The sequence below is a fragment of the Podarcis pityusensis genome (genome assembly GCF_964106645.2).
Source record: "Podarcis pityusensis genome assembly, chromosome: 2".
NCBI lineage: Eukaryota > Metazoa > Chordata > Lepidosauria > Squamata > Lacertidae > Podarcis > Podarcis pityusensis.
This window is the reverse complement of record NC_138029.1, coordinates 71,432,274-71,444,645: the sequence shown is the minus strand read 5'-3', so window position 1 is coordinate 71,444,645 and position 12,372 is coordinate 71,432,274. Positions and strand designations below refer to the sequence as shown.

Genomic DNA, 12,372 nt, shown 5'->3' with positions numbered 1-12,372 from the left:
GAGGAAGGGGCTCATCCGGCGATTGCTCTCTTTCCCGATAGGCGCGCCACGGCAGGTGCCCGTCACCCGCCCGGCCCTGTTTTTCCTGAACTCCTTCCTGCTCGCCTAGCCCAGCCCAAACACCTCAGCCCGTCTGGACGCAGGTGAAGGTAGGAGGAGGCGCGGCCTTGACTCCTGCTTTACCTCCGCTGCACGTAAACATGCGCACAACCAGTCCCGGCACCGTCACCCCCCCCCCGCCCCCCAGGCTTCCTCCTTCGACGCCGTCGGGAAAGTTAAGAGCTTGTTCACAAATAGATTGCGTCCTTTTATAGCGCCTCCTCCCAGCAGCCCCCGCGCCGCGGCCGCCGATTGGCCGCCGAGACGCGAAGGGGCGGGAACGCGCACGTCGCGTTTTTTGTATGAGAGCGTGAACGCGCTTTCCTCTCGGCTCGACCCGCCCCGCCGGTTTCCGTTCCTCCTCAGCCGCTGCCGGAGTTTGGGCCCGTAGAAGGAGAAAGGAAGCAGCGCCGGGGAGACGCAGCGGAGGAGCCCTCTCAGGTAGAGGAGTCGGAGGGGCCGCGGGGTGAGGGAAGGGGGCGAGGGCGGCGAGGAACGCGGGAGCGGAGAGGCTCCTGGCCCTGCGTGGCCGCTCCCTGTGCGGCCTGCCCCACCCGACAGCCAGTGGCCACTGGGGGAGCGGGAATTTCCTCGGCTCTTCCTGGTGAGGCGGTTGGAGTAGGAAGTGCCCACACACACACACACACACACACTACGTGGGCGGGCGGGCGAGGGGCTCGTGGCCACAAGCTAAGGCGGGGTGGGGGTGGGGGGGAAGCGGGAGGGGAGCCTCCCGCTGTCTGTGGGTGACGGGGCCGCCCGAGCCTTTTATTTTTCTGGTGCGAGAAGAGGTGGCTCAGCCGCCGCCTTCCCCCTTTGGGTGGAGTTCGGGAACTGCCTGTTCCAAGCGGGTGGCGGGTCTCCAGGTGAGCCCAGCGGGGATGCCAGGCGGGGGCTCCCCACGGCGGCCCTCCTTTAGCTTTAAAACATAAGTTTCTGTCGATTGTTTGGGATGGAGGAAGGGTGGTGTTTCCTCTCTTGTTTGTCGAGCTGCTCTTTTACCTCCTGGGCGGCCTTGGCGTTCTTTTTTTAAAGCAAAAATAACTCTTGAAAATACCATGAAAAGTGCCCTAATGTGCAGTGCTGGGTTTTAGATTTCGCAGAGCCTCTGGGCTGTGTAGTGGTGTAGCCCCGGCGCTGAATCTTTGTAAGGGTTTCTTCTCCAGAAGTGTGTGGGTGTTCTCAGATCATAATAGGAGGCCCAAATGGAGAAGACACGCTGTGTGACTGAATAACGTTGTGTTTTGCTGAATAATGTACTAGAAGCATGCAGTTAACTTCCAGATTTGCTGCTGATTTAGATTTTCATCCCGGTAGCATTCTGTCACATCATCAACTTCAGTTTTGTGCTTGGTTTTGTTTGTTTGTAGAGGCTTCTTTACATTAACTTAACTGATTACCTCATAAGACAAACAATGCAAGGGGTTGATGTGACCTGATGCGAATTTCAGCTGAAGCCAAACAGGTTTTTTTCTCAAATGTACAGTCACCCTCAAGAGTCACTAATCAGACCCAAATTTCCTTTACAATTTATTTTGAAATAACTTTTGCTAATTATTTGGGATCTATTCTTAATGTGTATTTTCAGCATGTTGGGTGTATCCATAATATATACTTTGATGCTTCAAAGCACATACGTTTCAGTAATCCTTGTGATAGCCCTGTAAGGCAGACCAGTATCGGTTTCTCATACTGCAGATGGAGTTCAAGCCAAGAGGACAGTGACTTGCCCAAGGCCATCTAAGCGTGTTGATGGCTAAATTGGCAGGTCTTCTCAAATTTTTTAGCAGAATGTTTTTATATAATCCAATGCTGAATGGGTTCAAATGTCTACTCTTTCATGAAGCTCATTGCATGACTTTGGTCAGTTATTATCTCTCAACTTAAACCTACCTCACAGGGTGTATGTGAGACTGAAAGGAGAGGCCCTTCTCTTGGAAAAGGGGTGGTGTAAAAATGTAGTAATAAAATTATAATGTTGACCCCTTTTTGGTTAGAATGATAGGGAGCAATTTATCTTTGCAACAAAAATAATAATAATGGGTGGAATTCAATGTCCCACTACGGTAATATGATCATTCTGTCAGTGCGGGCACTGCTTGGCAGGTAGAACATCTCTCCTCCCCTGTGTGCTGTTCTAGAGGTTCTAGGTATTCAGAGCAGATTGTGGGAGAAGGTGAAGGGCTCCATTGCACTAAGAGGTCTTAGGCTACCAGGTTAATTCAACCCAGCTCAATGTAGTAAACAACAACAACAACCCCCCTAAATACTCAATGTTATGCTGTTCTGGCTCTCTGTTGTCATTAACAATATGATTCAACACTTGTAGAATATACAGCAGGTTTTGAAATCTTTTCTGTATCTAACCTGTCTTATATTTTAGTCTGGAAGAATAGATCTGTTTGGTAATGCAGCCAAAGATCCAACCCACTAGGTGTGAATAAATAACCAAATTAGTAGCAGTGGCCTGTAATGCTTCCTGTAGCAGTATTTACTCTAGAAGTAGCAGACAATTAGTGATCAGCATTCATATTCTTATATAGCCCATTCCACGATCTGCAGGTTGATATCTTTTCCTGATAGCCACCTGTCAAATAATATTTAAGGACTCTAAAGTAACTGTTGTGATTGGTGGGGTTGCTATGGTAATGCTGTAGGTTTAACACTGCAGTGGGAGGGCTGTGTAAGCATAGCTAGGAAGAGGAAACGTTTATGCAATATTCTGTGTTTGAAATGTTTCAAAGGGTAAGAAAGATTGAGAAGTTGTACTCAAATTACCTACAAATTGCTAGAGTATGTTGGGCTTGGTTGCCACTATATAATTAGGAATTTCTGTCTGGCTTAAAGTGTTATGATAAACAATGAAAGTACAGTAACCGAAAATGTGGGGTTTTTTTCTTCCCTTTCCAATAGCATACTATAGGTGTAGGGAACCTTTGGCTGTCCAGATGCTGCTGGACTCCATCTCTCATCCTTCCTGACCATTGGCCATGCTTGCTGGGGCTGTAGTTCAGCAACTTCCGGATAACCAGAGGTTTCCCACACCTGGAATACTACATGAAAATTACCATTCAATTCTTTACATGCATAGTGTATTATGCTTGTTTTGATTTAATGAATCTGCTTAAACACTTGCAATTGTAACAGTGATCAATAAGGATTTGTGCCCTTCTCCCAGCAGTTCTTCTCAAGCACTGTCTTCTCTGCCCAATGAACCAGCCTACTTTATTGCTGTCACAAACTCTACTTTCATCCATACTTCCTTCGATTGAATATTGCAAGCTTGCTATTTGCGCTCTCCTTATTTTCCTGAAAAGTAGCCAGTAAACTAATCTATGGCTTTGAGTAAAACATTTCCACCCATACTTCATGTATATTATTGCCTTGTTTAAATGTTTCAAGGTCTGTCCATATGATCTACAAGCCTGTCTTTATTATCTTGAGTCTCTTGTGCTCCAGTACTTTTTTGCAGGAAGGGTGCATACATTTTATCCCTACCCAGTTGCTTTTTAATTGTCAATTAGAAAGATTTAGAGTAGCTAAATTACATATATTTTGGAATGGGGAAAAACTTTCACATAGGTAAACTGGCCTTGAATATGATTTTTTCTCAGCTGGTCGCTGGTACTGCCCTAGTACCCTTTAGAATTTCACTAAATCAGTACAAATTGCACCTTCAGATGTCTTTGACGTTTGTAATGCTTCTCATGAAATGAGTTATGACTGATTACTGTTGTAGAAAATTTGATTTGGTCATACTTAAAAGTCCATTCTCAATGCCTTCCAACAGAGCAATTATTTCATTTTGCGGAACTGAATGGAGAAAGTTGAATACCCACAATTAGAAATAATGCATCTACTGTTAATTGCACAGTTAAAGGTGTAAGGAGAAAAGAGTGCATAGTTGGGACAAGACTCTAAAGATCACTTGAGGTGAAAGTACTCTTTTTCTTCTTTTTTTGCAACTTATCGCATATTGGATCCACATATCACACTTCTGCAGGTGATATTTTCTATGCAACCAGAAAGAGGCATGTGGACATTGAAGGTTATGCTTGGGGACCATCATCCTCTCAAGACTCCTCTTAACTTCTGCAGAGGAGGCAGGCTCTATCAGTTCAGTGAATGAGAGCTCCCTTTTGTTCTCTGAACTATCTCTTAGTTCTTTCTTTGCAATTTTGGACTCGAGATGTTTTGAGATAGAATCAAATGGAACAATCATAAGTGAAGTGTGTTCCCTTGGAATCACCAAATGAATTTTCTCAGAAGGTTAATATCTGACTTAATTTCTGACTTATTCACACATGGTGCAATTAGTTAGGGTTAGGGTTAGGCTGTTTTCAACTGTTTTTGCCAGCACTGTGTGTACTGCACAAGTATAGAAGAAAATATATATTTCAATGTATAGCAATTAATGCACTTAGCTTTTTACATCTAGCTTCTCAATACACAGTATTCTGCAGATATTAAAAAATAACTATCCACCTAAAAATAACTAGCCAGACATAGATTTTTAAAGTACTCTGAAAAGTTTGTAGTGTTGGGAACAACTGTGTAGTAAGTTTCACAATTTGAGGGCCAGCATTGCAAAGTTCCTACTGACCAATTGACCTTACAAGAGAGCCTCTGAGGCGGATCATAATGCCCAGACAGGCTCAATCAGATGTAGGTGGTCCCCAGAATAGTGTGGTCCCAAACTGTTTAGAGCAGGCATGTCCAAAGTCGGTTTCGGGGGCCTAAGCCAGTCTGCCAGTCGATTTAATCCGGCCCCTGTGGCAGTATATGTCCTGGGGTAAAATCCTTAAAAAAAGCTCAGCAACTTTGGGGTAAAATTGTAAAAAAAGCTTAACAACTTGAGAGTTGCTCCTCTGCCTTGATGACTTTGATTACCCTGTTCTGCACTTTTCCCCACTCTACAGTATCCTTTCTGAGGTGCATTTACCAGGACTGTACAGAGTACAGTGGTACCGCGGGTTAAGAACTTAATTCGTTCTGGAGGTCCGTTCTTAACCTGAAACTGTTCTTAACCTGAGGTACCACTTTAGCTAATGGGGCCACTGCGCTTTTGCCTTGTAATTTCTGTTCTCATCCTGAAGCAGTGTTCTTAACCCGAGGTACTATTTCTGGGTTAGCAGAGTCTGTAACCTGAAGCGTCTGTAACCTGAGGTACCACTGTACTCCAAGTGTGGCCGCACCATTGATTTGTATAATGGCATTATAATATTGTCATTTTTATTTTCAGTCCCTTTCCTAATTATCCCTAACATGGAATTCACTTTTTTCACTGTTGATGCACCAAATCCACTATGACCTAAACATCTCTTTCCTGGTCACTCACCATCTGTTGAGACCACATTAGCATATATGTCAAGTTAAGGGTTTTTACCCTAATCTAGGTCACTTTAGACTTGCTAACATTGAATAGTATTTGCCATTTTAATGCCCCTTCACCCAGTTTGCAGAGATCTTCCATGGATCAAAGATTCTTAGCTTGGTGTAAGGACTGTTTGGCATTCTGCAGGCATAGTGTAGTGCCAGTGTGGTCCACTTGAATTGAGTCCACTTGCACTCAGGCAAGTTGGGCATCAAGGCATTTGTTTTCCAGCCCTGCATTGTAAAGCGTTGATACAAACTTGTTCCTCAAGTAGTGTTAATACTCCTGTGAATTTTGGCCACAAATTAATATTACTTTCACCTCAAGAAATGCTAAGCTTTTGATCTGTAGGTGTTGAGATGTTTACAGTTCTTTCCTGTAGCCTTTATGATTAAACTCTTCATAATTGGTTGCTTTAAAAACTTAGTAGCAAACTTCACCTTTCCAACATTAAAAATTGCCAATCTGGTATCTTGAGATTCCGTCTAATTTTGTAAAGCTTAGTATTTGGATATGACACTGGCAGTACATTTCTAGCACTTGAAGTCTGTAAGATGACTTCCTTTGTTTTTGTTTCAGTCTAATTGGTTTAATCATGAAGTGTGACTCGGTGTTTTCTTTTTTAAAAAATATTTGATTTTTCAGATTTTATCATCACAATTATTCATATATTCAATGATTTTCCAAGAATATAGTATAGATTTCCCCCCACCCCTGTCCTGAATTCCAGTTTCCTCCCCCATAATTTCTTGCATCTCATTTTATTTCTCCAAACTTTGTTTTCCCTCTTATTTATCTTAATTCCCAATTATATAATTACATAAATGTTATATCAAACCTGCTAACATTTTACTATATTTACAGTGGTCTTTTAAATAGTCTATAGCAGGCATGTCCAACTCCCAAAAAACTGGCAGTGATCTACCCATTGTCATTGGAAGGAGGAGTGTGCGTGGGGTGGGTGGAAGTGAAGTGCCCAGAGTTGTTGAGCTTTTTGCAGGGGCAGGATTGCACAGAGTTTTTTAGGTTCCCCCCCATAACTTTTTGTACACAATAAGGATCCCGCGATCTACCAGGATCAGGCAAGGATCTACTGGTAGGTCGTGATCTACTGATTGGACATCCCCGGTCTATAAATATCTTGCATTCTTGCTGAAACTTTTTCTCATCTTGATCTCTGGTCTTCATGGTCATCTTTGCCATTTCATCATAATCCATCATCTTAATTATCCATTCTTCTTTTGTTGGTACGTTTTCCTCTTTCCATTTCTGGGAAAGTAATATTCTTGCGGCCGTTGTTGTGTACATAAATAGTCTTTTTAAGTCCCTTGGTATTCTGTCCCCTGTTAATCCAAGTAAAAATGCTTCTGGTTTTTTGACAAAAGTTATTTTAAACATCTTTTCAATTCATTATACAGTATATAATTTCCCATAAGTCTTTTACTTTTCTACAGGACCACCACATGTGGTAAAAAGTATCTTCCTTTTCCTTACACTTCCAGCATACATTTGATGTACTTTTATACATTTTTGCTGATTTTGTTGGACTCAAATACATTCAATACATCATCTTCATATAATTTTCTTTCAGCGAACAGCAAGCTGTAAATTTTAAATCCTCTTTCCATAACTTCTCCCACTGATTTAATGGTATATTTTACCCCACATCCTTTGCCCAATGTATCATAACCGCTTTAACTTCCTTGTCCTTTGTCTCCCATTCCAACCGTGATTTATACATTTTTGATAAGTTTTTCATTATTGTCTAATAAATCTTTTTTCAAACCTTGAGAATTCTTTTCCAAAAGACACACCTTTATCTTTCCTGAATATATCATTCAGTTGATGGTGTTGTAACCAGTCTGATAACATATATCTTACTTCATTGATCTGGTTTCCATTGAACATATACCTTACTTCATTGAATTGGTTTTCCACCTCCATTAACAATTCTTTATAAGTCGCCAGCCATCTTTCATATTTATATTTTTAATAGATATCACTTCTAATAAGGAGAGCCACCATGGTGTTTTAGTTTCCAACAAGTTTTTATACTTTCCCCATATTTCATAAATTGATTTCCTTACAATGTGGTTCAGGAATCCCTTACGTACCTTTGTTTTTCCATACCATAAATAAGCACGCCACCCAAATCTGTTGTCATGCCCTTCCAAATCTAGTAGGTCTGTATTCCATTCCCATAACCAGCAAAGGCAGGACACCTCATAGTACAGTTTCAGATCTGGCAGGAAGAATCCGCCTCTTTCTTTAGCATCTGTTAACAATTTATATTTAATTCTGGGTCGTCCCCCCACCAGACAAATTTGGAAATATATTTTTGCCATTGTTTAAAGTGTCCTGCCCCCCTGACCACAGATATCAATTCAAATAGGAAAGACATCTTTGGTAATACATTCATTTTTATCACAGATATCCTTCCCCTTAACTCGGTGTTTTCATTAATATTTCTACCTTTCATAATTCTGTAGGTATGATGAAATAAATTTGCACTGAACCCTATAAAAGCTGAAAAGGAACAAAGAAAAATGACTAGAACTGCCTTTTCAAATTACAGTCTTATGCAAGTTTTCACAAATTTGCTTGCCAAGGATCAGGAACTCTTCTCAGCTTGAACTTCTCAGCTTGACCTGCCTTTTTATCTTCTGAGTTGGGATATGGATTTTTTTTGTACTGAGCTGTGAAAAAGCAAAAGTGACAAGAGACTTGCATTGCTTCTATCTTTTCCAGAAGCCCAGAATGGTATAATACTACCAGTCACTTTCCTAAATCTTCAGACATAAACAGAAGACTTGGGAGGAATTGACTGTGATAAAAAATTAAGGTTGGCTAAATAAGTTGATTTAAGTACCAGAGCACCAACAGAAGGGTGGCCAATGTTCACTTAAATACCAGATAATTGAAAGACTACTGTTAGTATTTTTTTCTGCAACTTTATTATCCTTAAAAACAACAAAACTCTTTACGTTCCTGTACTTCTATATATGACTACTTAAATCACTTCAGCATAATATAAATTACCAGAATATGTTGGGTCCAATGAAGATTGAACCCCCCCCCATCTGCCGAATGCATTTCAACCATAAGGTGGTCTTCAGTGGTTAATAATAGTATTGCATATCTCTCAAGCATTGGAAGTTCTTTCAAAACATCTGTCTCCAAAAATGCTAGTTCTTTCATATACGGGGAATCTTGTAAACAAGTTGAAGTGTTTTAATTTTTCATATCTCTTTGATACCTTACATCTATTAAACAGTTTCTAAGATATACAATTCCACCAATACTCTTTATGTAGCATACTTCGGTACATTTTCTGGAAGCTTGGTTGGGATTTGATTTTACATAAGTAAATGAAAACTGGTAGCCTTGGAGCAAGAAGCTTGTGTTGCTTACCAGCCGGACCCTGGCTCCAGTTGGCATGAAGGTGCTTGGCTGGAGTGCTTGCAGGATTTTATTCACATTGCTGACCCATCCAGTTAGGAAACAGCTGATGATTAAAATTCAATTTCTGTATACAGAGTAAATTTAATAGTAGGATCATTTAGATGCTGCTTTAAGCTCAATCATACCCATCATGCATTGTAAATCAGATTGGAACTTCAAATTCCTAAACTTGGAATTAGAATAGCTTCAGGCAAAGACATCCCAGAACTTTTCATTTCAAATGTATGTACAGCTTCTAAGCTTGAGGTAGAGGGGGGGGAGAGACACTTGCATAATATTAAAATCCATAGTCACTCAGTAGCTGCATTTGAATGTAACCCTAAACCTTTGACTTGCGCACTCCCATCTTCTTCAGCGTATCTGCAAGAACCTTTGCTTAGATTTTAAGTTAACTTCAGCTTGTTCTATTGTCTGCTTGTTCTGCCTTCCAGACCCAGACAAATCTTAACTATGGTTTGTTTAAACAAGCTAACTTCAAACCTCAGTTTATAAAGCGGACTTGTTTCAGCAAACCATAGTTAAGATTAGCCACAGTTCAGGTTTAGATGATGTAACAAGCTGAAGCAAAAGCATCTGAGTTCCTTATGACTGTGCCAGGGAGGAAGGGGAGCCAGAGTTTGAGATTTGTTCCAACTTGTTTTCATAATGCTCAGCTATGATTTAGCGTTATACGTGAAGAAGGCCAATGACTACCATTAGGTTCAGATTCCCTTTGCAGCATTGCTTGAGATCAGCCTGTCTCCCTACCCCTGATTATAATCCTTTTGGTTGGTTGGTTGGTTGGTTGGTTAGTTTTATGTTAGTTGCCTAATTTTATTTGAGTTTTCCATAAGCTGGAACTACACTCAATGCAGGTTCTTTGCTCAATTTGGGGGGATTTCCCCGCAACCTTGATGCTTATAACTCTTCTACCACTACAGCATTTTTACTTGCCAAAGTAATTAAATATCTAATATTTGGTTTAGAGTAAAATGTGCAAAATTAGCAAATATACTTAAAATGTATTTGGTTAGCTTGAATCACACTAGTATGGGTTTTCTTGGCAAACAACTTGCATTTTGTGACAACACAAACTGCTCTTTGTCTGCCAGTAACATTCTGGAAGCAGGAGTTCATTACTTCTATATAGCCATTTTTGCCGAGACAGACTCAGTTCTATGTATATTTGGAGGTGAGCCCAAGTCAGTGTGTTTGGAATGGATTTTTCTTTGTTCTAAGATTTCAGAAGTTGTAACCAATTCCTTACTAAGATACAAAAGGGTAAACAGTCTAAATTTGCAAACGGGTCAGACTTTTAGTAGTTGCGGCTGAAGTTGTTCATTCTGGTTCTGATTCAATCCAGAAATGTATTTGAGACTCAAAATTACTTTTGAGTGCAGAGTGTACCCCACCTAATTAAAACAGCCTAAAGAAAAGAGAAGTTCAGCCTTCCATTAAAGCTACAGGTGGCTTGCCTGTGGCCCTCCAGATATTGCTCAACCATCAATCCCACAAGCATAGTCATTTATCAGCCATGGTGGGAATTGTAGTCAAGTAGCATCTAGAGAGCGCAGGTGGGCCACAGGGTAGCCCCTGCTATCTTAAAGCCTTTCCCCGCTAAATGTTCTGACTACATACTGTTCATAGAGTGGCTAGGGAAGCCCGGCCAGATAATAATAATAATAATAATAATAATAATAATAATAATAATATCTTTATTGTTTATGGGGTACAAATAATAAATTAGTAGTAGTAGTAGCTGGTACTTTCCTTTTCCAAAAGAAGTTTAAATATACCTTCTGGTCATTCTTTTTCCTATTAGTCTTCTATGTTTTACATAGTGTTATGGAACTACACTATGAGGTAGAATATAATTTTATAATCTTGGTACAGGAACTATCCAGAAATATGATGCCCTTCAGTGGGGATTGTATTTGTGTCTATGCCTTCATTTCCTGGATCTTGATTCTTCCCCCTTCCCTGCCCCCAAATATACAGAATCTATTATCCAGGAACTTTTGATTCAGGCAAAACTGAAGACCTGCAGGAGGCTAGAAGGGAGAGACATGTACTTCCTTCCTTAAATGTCAACACCAAGGAATGACTCATAGTCACAACCACTTTTCTAAGGTTTGTCAACTTTGGGGTTTTTTTGTTTTTTGTTTTTTTGTTTTTGTTCCTCTACATGAATTAGAAACCTTATGTGTTTATCTTTCACACTTAATTGGGAGTAAACTACAGCTTCTTGGTAGCTGCAACCCACTTCAGGATGTTTCTGCTGCTGTCCTGCAATTTGGCTCATGGTTCAAGAGTAATTCTTTCTGAATTGTCCTTTGCCTTACTGTCAGAAAACATTTGGTTGGCTGTACTGCCGCAGAGGCGTTCCCAAAACTTGCTTCACAGAAGACTCTCTTTTGAGGAGGGGCATACTAAAGCATTGTCTACAGTATTTGTGTGTGTGTGTGTGTGTGTGTGTGTGTGTGTGTGTGTGTGTGTTTAGTCAATTTCTATGCTCCCTTCAGTATAAATGTTTAGGTTGGTAATTAATCTACACAGCTATATTATGACTTTCACTTTTATATCTGCACTTTGAGTTTTGTTGAATAAAGATAATTTGAATTGTTTTCTGATTAGTTATCAAATAAAAGAAGTGAATTAGTCTGCATGGAGGACGGTGAAAAATTATTCCAGTGATGGGCTCTAGAGTGCTCAATTAATACATATTAGCTGCTGAGAAATTGCAGTGTTTCAGGAACCAGCTATAGCTGACTACAAAATGAGGCTGTCAGATACTTGAAGTCACCTGAAAGTTTGTTGTATCCTATAGCAATCCCAATTCACTTGATTAGATGTCTTCAGTTTGTTGCTACTACTTCAGCATAATTCTGTTTAGTAGACTTAGTAAAGTAGCAATTGAAGGCAATTTGATAATTTTATTTATTTATTTTTATTTTCAATATTGGTCCCGAGTCAAAATGTATTAGGAAAATGTTTACTAAAACATTTGTCCTGCAGGTAAAGAAGGCATTCAGTGCAGACTCTTATTGTCCTGCTTATTTTTTCTTCTGTAGGCGATAGTGAATTTGCTTATAGCGTTATTGCATGCTCTGATCTCTCAAATCCAATTTAGCTTTCTTAGGAAGTATCCTTGGCTCTTGTTTTATCAAAATTGAAGCTGTTTATACTGAGGCTGAAATTGCCTCAATACAGAGGGTATGAAATGCAGTTTACGGCACTGATTGCAGTGAAGTTCCAGTTCCATTAAAGCAGCTTTTAGGCACATACAGATCCAAAGAACCACTCTACTAGTAGGTCTGTGTGTCCAACTGGTTTCAAAGGTGGATGTTTCCAGACAACAGTCTCCATTACAGAAAAGGCACTACTTCTGAAACCTATAGTAGGTTTAAAAGCCATTTGTGATTTGGCAAGCAAGGGTGATGTTTCAGTTGACCTTTCAT

The 12,372-nt window shown here is 40.3% G+C and overlaps 1 protein-coding gene across 2 annotated transcripts in view; it reads left to right on the top strand.

The window, feature by feature from the left end:
- Positions 1–380: 380 nt before the first annotated feature.
- Positions 381–12,372, top strand: part of RHOA (ras homolog family member A) — a 28,034-nt gene continuing 16,042 nt past the window's right edge. Inside the window, exon 1 of one of the 2 annotated variants that reach the window (XM_080991511.1) lies at positions 381–540. The gene's annotated coding sequence lies outside the window, so the exon portion shown is untranslated. The remainder of the gene's footprint in view (positions 541–12,372) is intronic. The other variant, XM_080991510.1, reaches the window with a different exon arrangement.